Source organism: Panulirus ornatus, chromosome 22 (assembly GCF_036320965.1).
Source record: "Panulirus ornatus isolate Po-2019 chromosome 22, ASM3632096v1, whole genome shotgun sequence".
Taxonomy (NCBI): domain Eukaryota; kingdom Metazoa; phylum Arthropoda; class Malacostraca; order Decapoda; family Palinuridae; genus Panulirus; species Panulirus ornatus.
In genome coordinates this window covers 14,070,480-14,090,903 of record NC_092245.1, presented here as the reverse complement: position 1 = coordinate 14,090,903, position 20,424 = coordinate 14,070,480, and the positions used below count along the sequence as shown (strand labels likewise).

Genomic DNA, 20,424 nt, shown 5'->3' with positions numbered 1-20,424 from the left:
CTGTCTTCTCCTATTTGTCTTTCTAGGTAATCATTTAAATTAACATACCTAATTAACGCAACTAATTAACGCATCTTTCTTCTAAATTTTTTCTACTTTTCACCATTTTGTTCATATAGCCTTAACGAGTATTTGTTCATATCTTTTTATGTGTGAAAACATAAAATTTATTCTCGTCGCTCGTTTAGATTTTCTTTGTGTTTTATGTTTGCATTTCTTAGACCTGTTTTGATGTTTTTTGATTATACAGCTTTCCAAGTACGGCATGAATGTTGGTAATTATCATTAGTTATAATTGATTTAGTTTTCTGATCATCATCATGACTATTATCATTATATTATCATAATTATTATTGTCATTATTGTTATTACTATCATCATTACTACTATTATCATTATTGCTATCATTATCATTATAATTTCTGTCAATATCACTATTATTATTATGGTTATTTTATCAGTTATCATTACTATTATCATTATCATTATTTTATTATTATTATTATTATAATTATTATTATTATTATTATTATCATTAATACTACTAAATACTACTACTATAACTACTATACTATAACTACTATACTATAACTATAAAAGTGATGGTGGTGGTGATGGTTGTTGTTGTTATATTTGTATACAAATACTAGTTCATCATCATCAGTCAAGCTAATGTCACAGACGAACTCAACCACCAAAAGTAATTTCTGACTTGATTCTTTTGATTACATAAAAAAGTAATTAATATCTTAGAATCTGAGAATGATTTGAGGTGTTTCTGGGCGGCTTTAAGACGCCTCATTTCATTTCTAGTTTTTGAAGCCACAATTATGAAATTAGGAATTTAGAACTGCAATCATTTCGGTTGTACTGTAACCATTCAAAGACACGATTCTCCTCCTTTCAGCCGTTGGAGACGTCATCGCAAGCGCTTCAAGGAAGAGGAAGAAATCACGCAGGAAGCGTCCGCGAAACGTCCGGCAAATGAACCGGACGCCGCCTAACCGGAATACAGTTCGGATGACTTGGACCGGCATCTCTACCGGACACACACACACACACACACACACACACACACACACACAACCCCCCCTAGAACAAAAATGGGTAACTCTTACCATCATCTCTGGGGAGGGCTAGGAAGGCAAGACCCCCCCCACGCCGTCAGAAAACGACCTTGTCGGCGGCGCCGCTGCCCAGCGCACGCACCACAAGCCTTGAGGATCCGCCACGAATAACTTTCTCCTCTCGCTATACACAAATACAACACCCACTCACTCTGTGGCAGGACCGAATCCTGACCCTTGGATCAACGAGGCACGCGTCTACCAATCAAGAATTTCTCTCTCATATATCACAGGCAAGGGCACAAGGAGGAAGGATCTGCCGATATTTCGGGAGAGAACGCGAGAGAACGAACACCCTCACAAGACCGGCGGAGACGCCAGCGTTCAACCGACTGCACCAACACAGCTTCTGATTTCTCACTTCACAGAATTTCCCTCAGAGAAATTTACTAGCTCCATTACCATCACGAGTATTTCTCATAATCCACGCTCTTCGAGAATCGTCATCAACAAAAAAAAAAGAACACTTACTTAAAAGATAAAACAAAGATAATCCCACCGGCAATTTTATTGATTTAGCTTTACAAATATGTCTTAAGATGTCGAATCATCTACTTCTTTTCTTTCTCTTACTGAATCATCTTCAAATAAGCGGAGAAATTCACTTGGTATCCAGAAATTAATCGTATATTCCAATGCCTTCCTTCCTTTGTAGCCTTTTTTCGAATAAAAGGAATCAAATGCACGTGTTTAACGTCGACTTAATACTGAAATATGTGCTCTCGACTAAAAACAAAACATACCTGACTCTATCTTTTTTTGCACTTGTGGTGTGTGTTGATGAAGTGAAAATAAATTCATGAATACTTAAATGGACTTATTGACCAAGATTTCACGATGTTCCTAACATCCACAAAATATTATTTTCCCAATAATTACAGCATTCATACTCATGAAATTATATATATATATATATATATATATATATATATATATATATATATATATATATATTTTTTTTTTTTCTTTCTTTTTTTTTTCATACTATTCGCCATTTCCCGCGATAGCGAGGTAGCGTTAAGAACAGAGGACTGGGCCTTTGAGGGAATACCCTCACCTGGCCCCCTTCTCTGTTCCTTCTTTTGAAAAAAAAAAAAAAAAAACGGCTGACAAAGTTAAAGAATCTATACAAAAAATATGTTTTATATTCTATTTCCTACAATCCATTATACCTTACCGTGTGCTGTACTGTCCTCCAAATGAATCTGCTACACAGGCTATTACACAATGTGCTACAGAACCTTAAAGAACTTAAGTTCTACGACACAAGCTTAAAGTCTGCTGGACAAAGCCTGCTGCACGAACTGCTATACAAGCTTCCATATATATATATATATATATATATATATATATATATATATATATATATATATATATATATATATAGCTTTCTACATTCAGCTATGCCACACTGGTCTGCTGCGCTGCACGCTATTTGGCCAAGCAACCCTACACCGTGTTTGTGATCCAACCAAAACAAGAATGTTTTTGCAAGTGTGCTTGGTGATCCTTATGTTTAACTATAATTAGCGTACATTAAATATGTATGAATGATACATCACTGCTCTCCTTGACACATGCTATATTCTTCCTTCCATCTTATTTATGATTTCAGTATCAGTCACATGCCCCTTCTTTCTCTCATTTATCCTTTCATATTCAATATCCTTGCTCTACATATTCTTCTCTCAATCTCTTACCATCTTCTCTCTCCGATTATTTCTCTCCTTTTCCTCCTTTCTTATCATTTATTTCCTTTCCCTCTCTCTTACCCCTTTCTTCTTCAGAACATTTTCGTTCCCTTTCATTTCTCTTTCATTCCCAACCTCTCCATCTTCATCCCTTTCACCCTATACCTCCTCTCCCTGTTCTTAATCTCTTCATCTTTCTCTTCTTATTCGTCACCCTTCCATTTTGTACAGCCCCCTCTCTTGCCTACTCTCTCTCTCTTTCTCTCTCTCTCTCTCTCTCTCTCTCTCTCTCTCTCTCTCTCTCTCTCTCTCTCTCTCTCTCTCTCTCTCTCACACACACACACACACACACACACACACACACACACACACACACACACACATCCTACCCGTTTGCCCTCTCGTTCTCACCTTCCATTAAGTTTTACTCTCTCTCTCTCTCTCTCTCTCTCTCTCTCTCTCTCTCTCTCTCTCTCTCTCTCTCTCTCTCTCTCTCTCTCTCTCTCCATTCTTATTCGGGTTCAAACCTTCCACCACCCTTCTTTCCTTCCCCATTACCTTACACCCTCTCTCTTGCTCCCTCCCCTCTCTCGTTCCCAGCTGGGCATGTTTACGGCCAATCCCTTACTATCCGTCAAACTTGTTTTGGTCATTAGTTTGAGCTTCTGGCACCAGAGGGGTCGCAACTGCCAAATAACGTTCCTTTAAGATAACACAACGCCGACCGTTCCTTTAGCCGAGGGTGCACGATAACCCCAAAGTGGAGAAGCACTCCCGGATAAAGGGGTAGGGGGTCTGCTTGGCCTTTATTCATCCCCCTCCCCCAACCAAAGCTTAACTGAAGCTATGGGCGTTCTATCTTCGGACGTGCGTTCATGCTTGCTTGTTAGCTTGCTTGTGCGATACACCGTGGTCGTCCGCGTCTAAAATTTCATGAGAGGGGGGTGGAGGATGGTGGGTCAAGGAATTGATTCGACTGTGAGTGTCTATAATTTGATGAGGCGATGGATGACGCCATCTGTGGCCTTAGATGGAGGCGATGCCTTATGTAAAATTATGAATGAGACAGTACAAACAGGAGGCGCTTAGAAAAAAAAAAACTTTGGGGATTATTTACCTGGTGATGTCAATATCCTTCAGAGCTGCCTGCAAATTAACAAACACACGAACGTCAAACTGCTCAATATACGACTAGCAAAAAGGTGGTAGGGTTGTTAGTAAGATAAACACAGCGATCTATGACACACCTCAAACAAAGAAAAAAAAAAGAATCAGACAAAACACAATAAATGAATCAAGTCTACATCATAAAACGATAAACTAAACATATAAAATGATATAATAATGAAAGGCATTCCCCCCCAAAAAAAATAAGTTAAACAAGCTTAACTATAAACTCTTTAACGACACACACGTTAAACGAAGCTAAAACACAGGCATTAGTGAATACATTATGAGTTAAACGGCAAGCATAACGAAATACGTCTAGAGAAAGTGAAAGGACGTGCACAACGAAGTATGTACCGAGTTAAACGAACGGTTGAAGGTAAATCTAGGCAGATTAAACGACATGCAAAACGGTGTACGGTTTAAACGAGACTGAATGACACGAATAACTAAACACACGTTAAACACAGGCATACAACATGCTCAACGAGACAGTAAAAAAGAAGGAAAGATATGCATAACAAAATACAATCTAACCAAGTTAAACTACATGCTTAATGAAACATAGTTAAGACGCTGTAAGCACTTACCTTGCACGCACAGCAGTATCTGAAAAGATAGAAAAAAAGTGTATAAGATTTCCATAGTCAAACAAGTAATTAATCATAATCTAATGTGATAAATTTATCGATAATGTTCCATGGTATGTATTTGTTTGTCCATAAATCCATGTATATCTTTACTATATATATATATGTGTGTGTGTGTGTGTGTGTGTGTGTGTGTGTGTGTGTGTGTGTGTGTGTGTGTGTAACATCAACATCAACATCATACATCTATCAAATATGTACGTCTGAATATGCCAATTCAACATATAAACTCTTCTAAACATGTCACGTGGATGCCCTAGCACAGAAACGCTCAGCAACAGAAACCTCCAACTGAGAGAAGGTGGCAACTTGCCATCATGGAGCTGGCCTTACCCAGCGCAGGAGAAAAGTACCCACAATCTGGTCTTGTTAAGCTCTATCTCGGCTAGAAGTGGCTAGACCACGTTATATTTGGCTGGTTAGGCTGGTTGTGCTTCTATTTTGAGTAGGTTTTATGTATATTTTTGCACTTCATTGCCAGTCTATTCTTACTCCTACCGATCTATCACATATATATATATATATATATATATATATATATATATATATATATATGTATATATATATATATATATATATATGTATATATATATATATATATATATATATATATATATATATGTAAACCTTAAGGCCCTTTTCAAGAAGGGGTCCCAAGGTTATGATCCCAGGACCCCTTATCTAGGAGGGGTCCTGCAGCGTCAAAGTTTGCGCTACACTCAGTAGCAGGGACAGTGTGGGCTCCCTTGAAAGGGGAGGAATTCCGTGGCGAAACCATACGACGATACAGCACGGCCTTGTAAGTGACTTCACTACTAATAGTGTGAGACTACACGTGTGTGTGTGTGTGTGTGTGTGTGTGTGTGTGTGTGTGTGTGTGTGTGTGTGTGTGTGTGTGTGTGCGCGCGCGCGCGCGCGATTACCTATCCGTAGAGTACGAGGAGAGATTTCTACACACTTGGGACCCAAAAAACATTTTCTGACATCACCAAATTTGCTTAGATACACGTAGGTTGCGATCAGCTCACCTTTTACTTCTCTCTTTCTCGTGACAAGCAAATTGATGGCCTTACTGTCCACTCTGTAAATTCTGGTACCATCTTTTTTTACTTTCCTCTGGACTTTCTCTACTAGTTCTTTGTCCTTCTTTGACAATAATACGGTTACCAAAAGGCATCTCATGCTTATTACAGTTGTGGCTGGGCTTGATCATAAGCCACAAAATGTTTACTGTTTCCTTATCCACTTTTTTCTTTAATATTTCATCAACTCGTGTTTCAGACCAATTCTGGAGTTAGCCATCGCCACCTAAACTCGTGCCATCGTGTCTTTGGTATCATCCACATACATATACGGGTACGAATCCGGACCTTCTGGGCAGCCAGTTACATAGACTGATAAGAGCAATGGTCCCAGGATCGAAACCCGCACAGCACGCCACTGGTGACCCCCACAACCCACTTTCGGGCTCTGTTGTCCTCCAATAATCTATTTTGTTGTCCGTCGAAGGATTTTTCCTTTCAGTCCTACCACAATATCCAGCTTCTTCACCAGTCTCCTTCGGAGTATCAGATACCTTGTGTCAGTCCAGAGAAGTAAACATACTGAACCCGTCCATTTTCTGATAGTTACCTTATCGTCACCTCTGTCTGTCTATTCTGATTCCTAGAATTCCTTGGAGGATTGTAGATCATCAACACCACCATGCGTTTCTTTCCTACACATCCTCTTCCCTTTATATACTGTATGACAGGGCCATCCACACACATTTTCCGAAGCCTACTACTCTTCCTCGTAAAGAGGGTCTAATCTCATCCTTCTATGTACCCTCTTTCCCTCTTGCAAATTGGTATCCTCCATCTTGCTGCCACGTATCCATCTTTCTACCACGTATCCATCTAGACGGATTAACTCACATGTCATCTCCTTCACTAAGTTTTGTCTCCACTACTTCAATAATACCAGGGTTTGTCTTCCCTAATTTGGTTCTTGAACATTATTCTCAGTCCGACATTCATGTCACTTAACATACTCGATTCACTGACGTAGTGGCAGGGTCTGTTTTGTTCTCTATGTCTCTCTTATTGTCACGTGTCTTATGCCCTCTGATGTCATTCCTTATTTCACTTTCGTTCTCCCCTGGGTCTACCATCTCTGATGAATACTCCACTGAATGATGAACATTTGGGTTGGGAGTGGGCCATTCGACTGCCACACTTTAGGGCTAGCCGACCCAGGGCTAGCCTGTGCAGACTCATGGTCAGTAACGATGACCACAAGGGACCGTGGTGTAGTGGTCAGGTCAAAGGCCAGGTCTGCTTACGCAAAAGTTCTAAAGTTCAAGTCGCTGTCATTCAAATTCAAATTCTGATTCAAAAAAATTCATCAAGGGGACATGCAAGCATGCTTGTACATTGACTTAACAATGTCTCAAATAAAATGCCTCAAATAGAAAAAAAAAATGAACGAAGGGGGAAAAGTGAATGGCTCAAGTTATCACAGAGAATAAATAGAAAGAATAATCTTTGCACTGAGTAAACACTGTCGTGTGATGATAATGCCTTTAGCACACCAACTGAAGGAAGGGGGAAAAAATGGTTCTCTTTATCTGAGTAAAAAAAAAGAAAAAACAAAAAAATAATCTTCGTAACGAACTGAGTAAACAATGTCGTCTGATAATGCCTTCAGCCCTTGAGTCATCTACCCCAACTCGAAACCCAACCACTCACTCACTCACCCACCCAACCCACCCCACCCACCCACAGGAACGGGTCGGATAAGAAAACACATCTGACCGGATACTAGAATGCAAGCGATGCCTCCCAACTGACAATCCCCCAGTTGCACTCTCGCGCTCCAGCACTCCTCTTCGTTCAACCCAGGTCTCTTAAAGTTACGGCGGATTTACCTTAAACCTCAACGAACGGAAACACACGATGAGGGTCGTCCCCCCCGTAAAAAAAAAAAAAAAAAACATCTGCCAGCAATGCCAATAGACCACAATTCCCCAGACCATCAAATGGCGGAGAAAAAAGGACGAAGAAAACTTCCCTCGGCGCAGTCCCAGCCCCCTTTAAGACACCGCGCTACCGTCTTCGGCAGTTATGCTTCGTAAGTGACCAATGAGAGGTCATAATGAGGTAACAACACGTCGTCCAACCGGCGACAAAATACGATCCGAACGACAGGAGAAATGAGCACTGAGAGATCGTCTCGCAGCGGCAGTAAATCAGAGAAGGAGAGAGAGACAGACAGCAAGAGAGAGGGAGAGAGAGAGAGACCTGCGGGTTTGTTCTGAATGGTTTATATGATCTCTGAGCCCTTCTTAATGTGCAACTTCATGGCAACATAAACCATTTTACAGCAACATAAAATTCCTGTAATTGGGCCCCACTTTGAATCCGCAGCCTGGATCCCTTTACGGGCCATCTTCGCGCCTTGGTCGAGGCCATTCGCAGCTCGTTCCGGGCCTGGTCGCGAAGCCAATCTTTATCACAACTTAATTGATTGTCTTGGGATCTAGCTACCAACCCCCCCCCACCCACCCACACATACCCCCACCCATCAACTCTCCCCCCAACCTCTCTCTCTCTCTCTCTCTCTCTCTCTCTCTCTCTCTCTCTCTCTCTCTCTCTCTCTCTCTCTGACTCTCTTGACCTGATCTGTGAAGATAGCGATTCCCAGGAGTTTTCTTCACTTTGTATGTATATATCCGAGGGAAGGAGGACTTGTTTCGTGCGTTTACGATTTTGTGTGTGTGTGTGTGGGGGGGGGGGGGATTTCTATTGCTGTTCAGTGTCCATCCGATGCCCTTCTGGTCGTGTGGCGTATTATCATTGGCAACGTCTTGCTTCACCACTTTCCTCTGAAACACAAATCTCTACACACACACACACACACACACACACACACACACACAAGCACACGCACGCACACACACATAACCATATCTCCCCCTCCCTTCCCTCCCTTTTCATGGGGCCCTTGCATCGTCGAGATCCCAACGTTCCGGGAAGAAGCAGGGAAAGGTGGGTTGCCTTAGGGGGGGTTTAGAATGTCCTGAAGAACACCAATTCGTCCACTGGTGATGAATGACACAGCCCCGCCGAAAGTGACGTCCCACTGGCGAGGTCACCACATGCAAACAGAGTTCGTTCACAACGCCAGTGTATATATATATATATATATATATATATATATATATATATATATATATATATATATATATATATATATATAAGAACAGAGGACTGAGCCTTTGAGGGAATATCCTCACTTGGCCCCCCCCTCCTCTGTTCCTTCTTTAGGAAAACTAAAAACGAGAGGGGAGGACTTCTAGCCCCCCCACTCCCTTCCCTTTTAGTCGCCCTCTACGACACGCAGGGAATACGTGGGAAGTATTCTTTCGTCCTTATGCATTACTGTAAGGTCTGTGCTTACCACGATCCCTGCTCCTATTAATCAACCTGTATACATATATATTGAAGAGATTATAAGACATCGATAATCATACGAGACGTGATCTACTTCTGGTTTACCATCCTGGATGACTCATGGTCATTTGGTCAATTCTGGCTGACTCTGGTTGCCACTGAGTGGAGTGAAATTGGTACAAGTGGTCAGGTTACCATCCTTAGGGTCGGAGTTCTCCATGTATCTCAAATTTCTCTCTTTGATAACCGACCATTATACGTGATTCATATTTGCAATGCTCAAAGAGAGGAATTCTTTATTTGTTTCATTGCTTTAATCGTAGGTCAGGCACTGATCTATATCATTAAAACCATCACTCCACGTGGTGGTGAGGGAACTGTCCGTTATAAATTCCCATTATCACTGCCTGGAGAGGATATAATGATCAATAATCGTTATCTAGCAATTATCATGGAGATGCAAAAAAAAGTATTCAAAAGGCCATTCTTACTCTTTTTTTTCCGAAACGACAACAGAATTACTACTTGAACAGAATAGTTTTTCTTTTTACCCTATTATGAAGCATTGTTATTACCGCATCATTACGACGAATACAAATTGTCCTCATAATCAACACTTATTGCTATGTGCATTATATATATATATATATATATATATATATATATATATATATATATATATATATATATATATATATATATATATATATATATATATTCCCTCTCTTTTCTCTTTCTTTTCTTTTATCCTTTTCCTGTATAACCAGACTCTATATCTAGTACTGATAGTGAGATCAAGGTACCTATCTCCCTTCTGCGTTTTTCGATAATATAAATGCAACATTTCTTGGGAATCTTGGGGCAAAAATGTGACCGGGGGTTCTGGAGGACACGTAGGGCAGACAAGCAGCTCCCCCCCTCTCTCTCTCTCTCTCTCTCTCTCTCTCTCTCTCTCTCTCTCTCTCTCTCTCTCACACACACACACACACACACACACACACACAAACACCTCCTCCATGCTCACTTCCTATCGCCATTGTGTTCTTCATTCGCTCCCTACTATCCACCATCCACGCCCTCCAGCTCTTCTATCCACCTGCAGTCCAGCAGCATCCACCCCGTACCCTCCCCTCTCTCTATCCTCCACTATCCACGCCCTTGACTTCCACTCTTTACTCTACCTCCCATCCTCATCCCATCCGCCTTCATCCCCCTTCATTTTCCACCTGTTTCCCGTAAACGGGGAAAAATTACTTTAATCCACTCCGAAAAGTAATTACGTTACTGGCAGGAAACACACACACACACACACACACACACACACACACACACACACACACACACACACACAGAGGCGTCACCAAATAAATACATCAACATTACGAGCCATAAACCTATCCAAATTGGCCCATGAAGCAGATCATATTTAAGGAGAAAAAAATAGAAAATAAAAAAAAAGTATGGGTGGGTGAGAGGGAGTAAAATGGGGGAGGGAAAAAAATGGAAAAGTAAATGGAAGGCATCTCCTAAGAACTATTAAGGGGGAGGTGGAGGGTGAGGGTGAGGAAGGTGGAGGAGGGGCAAATCCTTTCCTCTCGTCTCATCATGGCTTGCAATCCTCTTCGCGGGAACCGAATTTGCAGAAAATCCGAGTCTTACACATCTGGGAGCATTACTCCACCTCGTTTTAAAAGATTTGCTCCATATTACTCCCAGGCGGGAAAATGGGGTTTGGAGGGGGGTTTTTTTTTGGAGGGGGGGGAGGATGGAGGAGGGAAGGTAATTTCAACGAATATTCTTTTTATACATTTCATCAGAGGGCGCCCATTTTTTTTTTCCCCTTCTCTTTTTTTTTTTTTTTACTCTTTTCTTTTTTTTCTCTTACGATAAAGACATGAGATTAGTGTTACACGAGGAAAATGATATTGCTGAGTTTACAGATGTGATGGTGTTAGTCCATCACTCTTACTATCTCATTCCCTGGTGCGTTGGTCCTTCATCTAAAAATTCTTCATCTCTTGTGTTCTCAACCCTCTCATTCTCTTATCGTTTAATCCTAGTGTGCGCCTTTGATTTGTTATAATCTATATGAATGAATCCAATATCCTAATGGAATTAAGCCCTCCAAAAACAACGAAATCAAGACCTCTAAAACTATTGAAATCAAGACCTCAAACTATTGAAATCAAAGAGCTCTAAAACCAACGAAATCAAGAACCCAAAACTCGAGACAGGAGATCCTATTCTTAAAGGTCTTATATTTCTTTTTTTTTATTTCTGGTATCTGCAGGAAGTACTAGAAGGCCTCAATCCCTAGAATGGCCTGTTGGGACTTCGATCCCGTATCACAGATGCTCAACAAACTCCCGTTCATTAAGGGGATCATCAGACGAAGACGAGGCGGAGGTCTACCACGCACGAAAAAAGTGGATAATGTCAGTTTCCCGTGTTCTTTTGTGTGGCTCCTCCCTCCTCCTCCGTCCCTCCTTCACCCTCCTCCTCCTCCCTCCCTCCCTCCCTCCTCCTCCTCTTCCTCCAGGCCTTCTGCAGCAGCCGCATGCCGGGGAGGAGGAATGATCGACCTCCTCCAGTGAACTCGGGGAAACACAAGCTCACCCAAGACCCGTGTTGGCTGTGGTAGGACGCTCCCGGAGACCACGGAGGAGGAGGGACGGGACGGACTGGGTGTATACTTCTTGGGCGCTTCGACGACGATGAAATACCGTGCTGTCGACGCTGTCGGCTGTCGTGATCCTCTCCCGCGGTCTAGCGTCACGGTGCGCAAGGACGGCATTCATGCAGGCCTTGGTATCAAATACCATAATATGATGTGGGGTTTCCTGACGACACAGCGCATGGTTCCGGCCACCATCGCCGTCGAGCAACACGACCTGTCGTGGTGGCGTGGTGCTGTCTTCCTCCTCGTTGGGTCAATACAACCCCGCGAGAGAACACCTCTTGGCAAAATGAGGTTCGCGCGTTTGAAGACGAGAAGTCGAAACGAACCGCTACGAGTCTTGTATCTATACTCTTATCACGATTATAGACGTCGCCGAGTGGTCATCTATGCTCCATCACGACTACAGATGTTGCAGGGAGGTAGTCCCACCCACCCACCCCAATGTTGGATCTTTATACCTGTTCTTTCCTAGCCAGATGGGGAGACTTGCGTCTCTCGAGGCACCTTCCTTCCTCTAAGGTAATCAGAGCTGAATCGCTTACCCTGAGGCTTGTACGCGTTTTAAGAGCTGTCGTTCTGAAATCATCACAAGAATATATACCAGAGTCTATATATCCTATTCAACCCGAGAGATTATTTAGATAGACTTACCAGTAATTAATGATGAGTTCAACGACAAAGCTTGAGGCACAACCTTGTTGTGTACGTACGAAATGGACTTCGTGCACGTAAAACAAAGCATAAAAAACGACGTAATAACATCCTGTTGGTTACATCAAAAGACTCATTCACTTCAGTTCCCACTGATGTAATGGCAATGCCGAACTTCATTACGAACCGATAAATGATGTAAAAAAGAAAAATAATAAAGCCTAAAGTTTATTGTCATAAGTGATTTCTGTTACCTGCAGCCTTCATAATGATGGTTATTTGAGAGCAACAGTGGCTTCAATGTGTACTTATTTACAATGACTAGTTAAATAACTACATATGAAACTCGAAGTTCGCCTGGCTTCTGTTTACGTTAACAGACATTCCTTCACCACCACAGTAAACACTGGAATCAAAATGAATATATATATATATATATATATATATATATATATATATATATATATATATATATACACACACACACACACACACGTATACACGTCAGTTCCTGCTAGCATATGCTATTGGCTGCTACAGGCCTTAGCGATCGTGTATACTGTGTAAAACTTCCAATATATTGAGAAACTTCCCTGATGCCCATCTCCAAGCAAATATATTTTTTCCAAAAAATTATCTATAAATATGGAAATGAGGCGAATCTCCACGGCGCCCAAACTACCAAATGAGGCAATTTAGCTCTGTCCTCAGCTTTTCTCAATCTTGGATAGCTTCGGATAGCTTTGGACCCAAATCTTCCAGGGCTCTGGGATGCATGGAGAAGGGGTTGTGCACATGTACACAATGGAGGCGAAGCGCTGAAGGAGAATGTATATATATACACACACACACAAGTTTACGTTCGAGCGTCTTTCACAAATGCCAGGCATGATCTTTGGCAGACATGATGTACGGTTTCCACCCCCCTCCCATGTTAACTCCTTGAACCGAGCAAGTCTGATGCTCCTCGATCATATGTAGAAATGTACGAGAAGAGAGAGAGAGAGAGAGAGAGAGAGAGAGAGAGAGAGAGAGAGAGAGAGAGAGAGAGAGAGAGAGAGAGAGAATTATAGGAAATCATATGAAATGCATTCCAGTTGCGAAAAAAAAATAGATATATGGAAAATATTGGAGAACTCAGACGAAAAATAAAAGGACAATAATGCATGTCTTTGGCAATTGATTTTCCAATTAAGACAGACACGAAGTCAATGTATATAAAATCACTTTAATGAGCTTCCATCTTGAATAAAATGAAGTAGTATGAAGACAGTATAAATGAGAAAGGGGTAAAAACAGAAGGAAAACGATGGGATAGAGATGTCCAGACACAGAGAGAAGGAACGATAAACATGAAGGAATACAAGAGAAAGCACAGATCAGTGACACAGACTGAAGGAGAAATACTAAGGGGAAAAAACAAACAGATGGAAGAGATCATAAAGATGGAGGGAACGATGGGGAAACAAACACGAGACACAGAATGAAGGGACGATAAAGCATGAAGGAAAACACGAGGTGGCACAGATCAGGGACACAGACTGAAGGTACCATAAACACGAAGAAACACTGAGGGGGGGAAACAGTCCCTAAGACACAGACTGGAGAGATCATAAAGACAGAGATAACAAGGGTGGAAACAGACACCAGAAACGGAATGAAAGACCCATAAAGAAGGGGGGGGCGGGGAGACAAAAAAAAAAAAAAAAAAAGAAACAGGGAGAGGCAAAAGATACGATACGAGGCCAGGGAATAAAGGAACCATAAACAAAATCAAAGATTCATGCAAGAAATCCTCCTTTTGACTTCCAAAAGAGCCTGGCCTCTCCCTACCAGCACTTTACAAGGGGGACATATCCGACCCACGAACTTAATATTCTCCACCAGGGTCATGCCCTGCAGTCGTATATCCACCTGTCCTCCGGGTTCTTTTATCCTTTTTTTTTCTTTTTCCTCTTTTTGACCTCCATTCTTTCCACCTGGAAATTATTATTTCTCTTCTTTTTCACCTCCTCCCTACAGCTTCTGGTTGGTGGCCGGTTGGTTCTGCCAGGCTTGCAAAAAGAGAAGATTGTGCAAGGCACTGCGCATATTCGCCACAAGATACGTGTAAATTCTCATGAGAGGCACCACGTGGGGATATTTTGTATTAAACTTACAAAGGCGTTGGACAGCGGAAAGGCTCGTAAAAACGTACGCTTCGGGAGGGAAGATAGGGCGTCAATGTCCGAAATTTTATACATATTTCAAGACGTCTTATGTATGCAAATTAGACTCGCTTTCCCCCCTCCCCTCCCCCCGTCTTTTTTCTTTTTTCTTTTTTTCTTTGTAAGGAGGAGGCAGAGGAGGCGCCCGAGAGAGAGAGAGAGAGAGAGAGAGAGAGAGAGAGAGAGAGAGAGAGAGAGAGAGAGAGAGAGAGAGAGAGAGACCCTAGTGATGTCTGCTGATCAAAGTAGTTCATCAGCTGCCCAGTAATTTCAGAAATGGACCTGAGACCCGAGCGAAAAATTAGACTCCAAATATCAATAAGTTAAGCTCTCATCTCTTGATGAAAAGATACGACCACAATAAACCGCTAATCATCAGGAAATCTACGTGGAACTGTCAGCTAACGCTTTTAAACTGAAGCGCTTCTTCGAGAGCCCTGCGGTGGAGACGAACCTGCTTTTATCAGATGTTTAGTCTAGCAAGGTCTGCTTAAGACGAGACCGCTACACTCCAGCGTTTCTTACCGGCCTTTGCTACAATGCAGAACGTGCATTAACTTTTTTACCAGTCGAATGTTTACAAAGGTATTTACTCGCAATAATCGAATTAAGGAAAAATAATTTCAGCCATAGTTCTTAATCATTTCGTATACTTTACCTATCTACTTGCTCATTTTCTTGCTCGTCAAGATACTACGGACGAAGACTATCTTTTTCAATTTGAAGATAATGCTTCATCAAAATCCCCTCTCGTCCTTCGAAACATGATTCGAATTTATCTTCAATGATGAGCTCACTATCTACGCCACCCATAGCCCTTATTACTGGTCACAATCCTTCCCCCCTCACCTTCCCCTTACCCCTTAGGCAGAACTAATCACCTAATCTGGTCCAATCCCCATACCACACGCGTGCACTAATCCTGTATTTTCTTTTTTGGGGGAGAGAGGGGGTAGTGGCCCTTCTACCAATCACAGTCTCCTTACATAATCACGAAGCCTAATCCTAATCCTTTTTATGAAGAATCTTTGTGGATGCAACAAAACTCACTATGGCACTCCGGTGCTCACAGCGAGAAGCCAAATTGTCTTCTATGACTCAAGCCTCCAGTCAGATGACGATGATCTCTCTCTCTCTCTCTCTCTCTCTCTCTCTCTCTCTCTCTCTCTCTCTCTCTCTCTCTCTCTCTCTCAAGGCTGATTCGCACCCCTAACTTATATACACACAAACTCCACAAGGCAAACGGAAGAAAGAGAGCGAGAGCCCCACAGATACGTTTATGCTCAAGCTGTCACTCAAACCATGCCCGACAAACCTAGAGAGAGAGAGAGAGAGAGAGAGAGAGAGAGAGAGAGAGAGAGAGAGAGAGAGAGAGAGAGAGAGAGAGAGGAAAATCTGACATAAAAGCAACTGGATGATACATAAAAGGATCAGGTTACGTGTGTATGGAATATCAAAGACGCTTCACAATCATATCCATCGATCTATCGCCTGCAAGAGGTGACACAGAGAGTGAAAAGTCTGCCTCTGGCTTGGCTGTACCACGGGGGGAAGGGTACAGCCTCGTCAAAAAAAAAAAAAAAATAAATAAATAAATCCCTAGATCCAAAGAAGTCCGCATTTCCCTGCTACTGGAAGTAGCACGCACCAGCTGCAAGAGCCTTGAGAAAGAGGTCCTTGGGCAACACATTAAAGACTCCTTCGTAGAATAGGACCTGGTGTTTTAATTAGTAAAATAAATGAATAACTAAAAATGAATGAATCGCTCACTATATATACACACCCCCTCCCGAAACGCCCTATAACCCAAAACCAACCCCACCACCTTACCCACCCTCCTCACCCATAACAAAACCCCACCAGAAAAAAAAAAAATAAAAGAATACGGCAGAGACCCCTGGGGGAGAGGGGGGAGAAGGAAGGGGGGGGGGGAAGAGACCCCTGGGAAGGGAAAGAAAAAAAACCCCCCTCCAGCACAGGAATGATTCCAGGAACCTCCAATCACTTTAATTTCGACTCAGACGGCCATTAAGCGTCTCCCCCGGCGACTCCACCCCTGTGTTTAATCCCATTTCTGTCGGATCTTCAAAACACACGGGAAGATTGGGGGGGTCGGGGTAAAGTAACCCCCCAAGGGCCATCACGGTGCAACAGACGGGTACAGAAGAGGCAGGGGGAGCCCACTCCCCCCCCTTCAGGACAAAAGTGGGTGGGGTGAAACTCCCCTTTCTACCCCCTTCCTTCCTTCTCCAATTCTAACCCCCCCTTTTTTTTTCTTAAGTCTGGGGGTAGGGGAAGAGAGAGAGAGAGAGAGAGAGAGAGAGCCCTTCCCTTCTCCATCCTCAAGCTAGGTTATCGCAGATGGCGGGAAAGGAAAGAGGAAGAAGAAGAAGAAGAAGAAGAAGAAGGAGGAGGAGGAGGAGAAGGAGGAGGATGAGGAGGAGGAGGAGGAGAATGAGGATGATGAACAGGAGGAGCAGCAGAACCAGGAGGACTACGACGAAGGAGGAGGAGAACGAGAAGAAGGAGACGGTGTTGGTGTTGGTGTTGGTGGTGGGAGCTCGAAAGGGCTCTCCCCCTCGTCCGAAGTGGGTGCCGCTTCGCCGAGCTGTCTTCGTATTTTACAACTGACGACCGTGTTCGCTGGCCTGGCAAGATCAACAACTTTTACATGTGGCGTGGAATGAAAAAATAAATGGCGCGGCTCCGAGGGGCTACGAGGCCACGTCTCGAGAGATGCATTATTGATAAAGGTGGGTTGGGTTGGGGGGGTTATGGCGCAGCCGCCTTGTGAATGTTGTGCCAAATATACGCTAGTGTTTGGAGGTGGGGAGGGGGTGTTTGGGGAGGGGGGGATGGGGGATGAAGGAAAGGTTATCAACATATATCAGTAGCTCGGATGAGGGTGGGTGGGTAGGGGGGGGGTGTTGGTGCCCCCCTCCCCCTCCACCACCTCCGGCCTCGCCCGAGTACATTTTGGGGAATAAAACGATGGGCTGTGAATGACGAGCACCTGGGGCGACTGTGTACATCCGGCTCTGGGGGAGTGGGCGGGTGGGCTCGGAGCCTGTGTGTATTCTGGGATCCAAATGCGAAAATTAGGGAAAGTTAATACCAGCGAGGGGAAAGGTATAAACAGAGAAAATTTCAACTGCGAAAAAAAAAAATGAAAAGAAAAATTGTATCTGCTAAAAAAAATTCAAATAAATTTCGATTCTTTTTTTTTGGGGGGGGGGAGGGAAGAAAAAGTGTTCACAGACGAAATCTATTAAAACAAACAGACGAAGCCTTTTCAGCCTGGGGACGTAATTTGATAGTAATGGCTAATGGGAGTTATTCGGCGAGAGGGATCAGGGCCGGCTGGAAACTGGGAGGGAAAGGGGAGTCTGGAAGAGAGAGCGGAAAAGGGGGAGGAGAGGAAGCGTACAGCGGAGAGGGTCGGTTCTGGTGGGAGGGTCCCGTCCTGGAGAGGCTTTCAGAGTCCCAGAATTCACAGTAGATTTATGGATTCCATGTCCCGGCCACGGAGCTGCCCCCCTGGAAGAGCTGGAAATGGCTTCTCCCCGGTGGTGCGTCTTTCAACTAGGGGGGGAAGTGGCATAACTCACTAATAATGGGGCCCTCTTGGCTACCCAGACTTCCACAGAGACTAAGACAAGTTGTTTGTTGCTGGCATGACATGCTGGGGCCATTACCGTCTGTCTTTCCCCTCCTCCTCCTCCTCGCGCCCACGAGACGTTGGCTAACTCAGCGACGAACAAGCGAAGCTGACTCAAGCAGAAGGATGGGCCTAATGGCTCCTCCGTAGCCATAGAGGAAGAAGGGAAAACGCAAACAAAGCACATCTCTCCCAACTAAGAAGCCTTCCTCTTTCTCCTCCTCCTCCTCCCTCACCCTCCTCTCCCTACCTCACCCTCAGTCTTACTCCTCTCACTTTCCCTCCCGTTTCACTCTCTCTCTCTCTCTCTCTCTCTCTCTCTCTCTCTCTCTCTCTCTCTCTCTCTCTCTCTTGTCTCTCTCTCATTCCCTCTTTTTCTCTCCATTCCGATGCAGTTCAGGATAGGAAGAGAATAGAGAGGAATCAAAACAAAACAAAAAATAGTCGTATTGAGAATTCACACAACGAAGATTTGCTCTCGTCTTGCTATTTTTTTCTGCTGTTTACATTACCCTGCAGCGGCCGGGGTGAAATGGAATCGCGAGAGGCACGGTGGCGGCCCCAAGTTGTTTCCAAACCCGGTCCTGCCTCGTCATTAGTGCCGACCCTGAGGGGTCCAGTTAACGCTAATTCCTGAAACTTCAGCACCCACCGGGCTGAAAAGTCGTCCGGGCCTCTAGTCTTTAGCTGGTAGAAATTTCTCCAACTTTGGAGGGAACAGCGTTAGGAGCGGGAGTGAGGGGAGGTGGGGAGAGGAGGAGGAGGAGGAGGAAACAGTGGAGTCGGGAGCCAACGTGCAGCGGAGGACTTGGGTAGGGAGAGGCCCCCCTGGAGGTAATGGCCTGGAAATCCTCGCTCCAGTGCTCCCTCCGGATGATCCAGGCCACGCTGGTGTGGTGGTGGTGGTGGCAGTGAGGATAGTGGTGGTAATGGTGGTAGTGGTGGTTGTGGATGAGGGAGAAGTGGGGAGTGTGTGTGTGTGTGTGTGTGTGTGTGTGGTGATGGTATTAAAGCTGTTTGTGGTGAAAACAACATAGACTTCAGCAGTAATGGTGGTTGATTTAGAGGTATTTGTATGCGTACGTATGTGCGTATATGTACGTGCGTATATGTATTTATATACGTATGTATGTATATGTATGTATGTATGTATGTATGTACGTACGTATGCAATACTGAATATACCTAATATTGTATTCGACATAATCAATTTCTCATGACGACCAGTGACAACAACTCTACATGATGTGATGACCCATGACAACAACTCTACATGATGTGATGACCCATGACAACGAGTACTGATGACGTGATGACCCATGACAACGAGTACTGATGACGTGATGACCCATGACAACGAGTAGTACTGATGACGTGACGAAGCCCAAATGATCAATGCTGATGATATGATGGCAAAAACAAGAAGCATTAAGCGAACACGTACCTCACGTCTCCTATGTGACAACACGGCCGATTACATTAATAATTCATCTGTAAACACTAGAGCATATAAACTGAACCAATAATTTGCATAACGGGATTATACACGATACGCTGTATGCCACAAAACGACCTCCTCAGTCTCCCTATTCATTTGTCCTTCTTTCGGCTTGAAATGACTTCTTCGAGACAATAAGAATCACCCTACAAGGAGTTGAACAACCAATTCCAGTTACGAAACCAGACGAGTCACAGCAGACTCTTGCAGACTCGCAATAGATTCTAGTATTAAGGGAGGTATATCTACCTTTGTGCTTCTTGACGCTGTCGACTTCTTCCACCCGAAGTGCAAGACCCACACCGTCACTGTGAGAAGCAGAGGTTGCAGAGACGCACTCGTTTGGCTGTGTGTGTGTAAGTGTTCTGTATGTGAAAGGCGTTTTACACTCGTGTGTGTGTGTGTGTGTGTGTGTGTGTGTGATTACCCACTTGTTCTGTATGTGAAACTAGTTTTACACTCGCGTATGTGTGTGTGTTACTCGTCTGTTCTGTGTGGGGAGGGCGTTTTACACTTATATGAGTATGTGTACGTATGTAGTCACCTATTTGCACTGCACGGGGAAGGAGTTTTACACTCGGGTGTGTGTGTGTGTGTGTGTGTGTAAATGTGTACACTATCACAACGTCTCCTCGCGATCAAATCGTCACTCAGTATCAAAA

General features: G+C 43.5%; 1 long non-coding RNA gene across 1 annotated transcript in view; it reads right to left on the bottom strand.

Moving 5' to 3' along the window:
* LOC139756568 (uncharacterized) overlaps positions 1-20,424 on the bottom strand; it is a 512,804-nt gene that overhangs the window by 322,713 nt on the left and 169,667 nt on the right. Inside the window, exon 2 of the long non-coding RNA XR_011714384.1 lies at positions 4,576-4,594. This is a non-coding gene — a long non-coding RNA (uncharacterized lncRNA). The remainder of the gene's footprint in view (positions 1-4,575; positions 4,595-20,424) is intronic.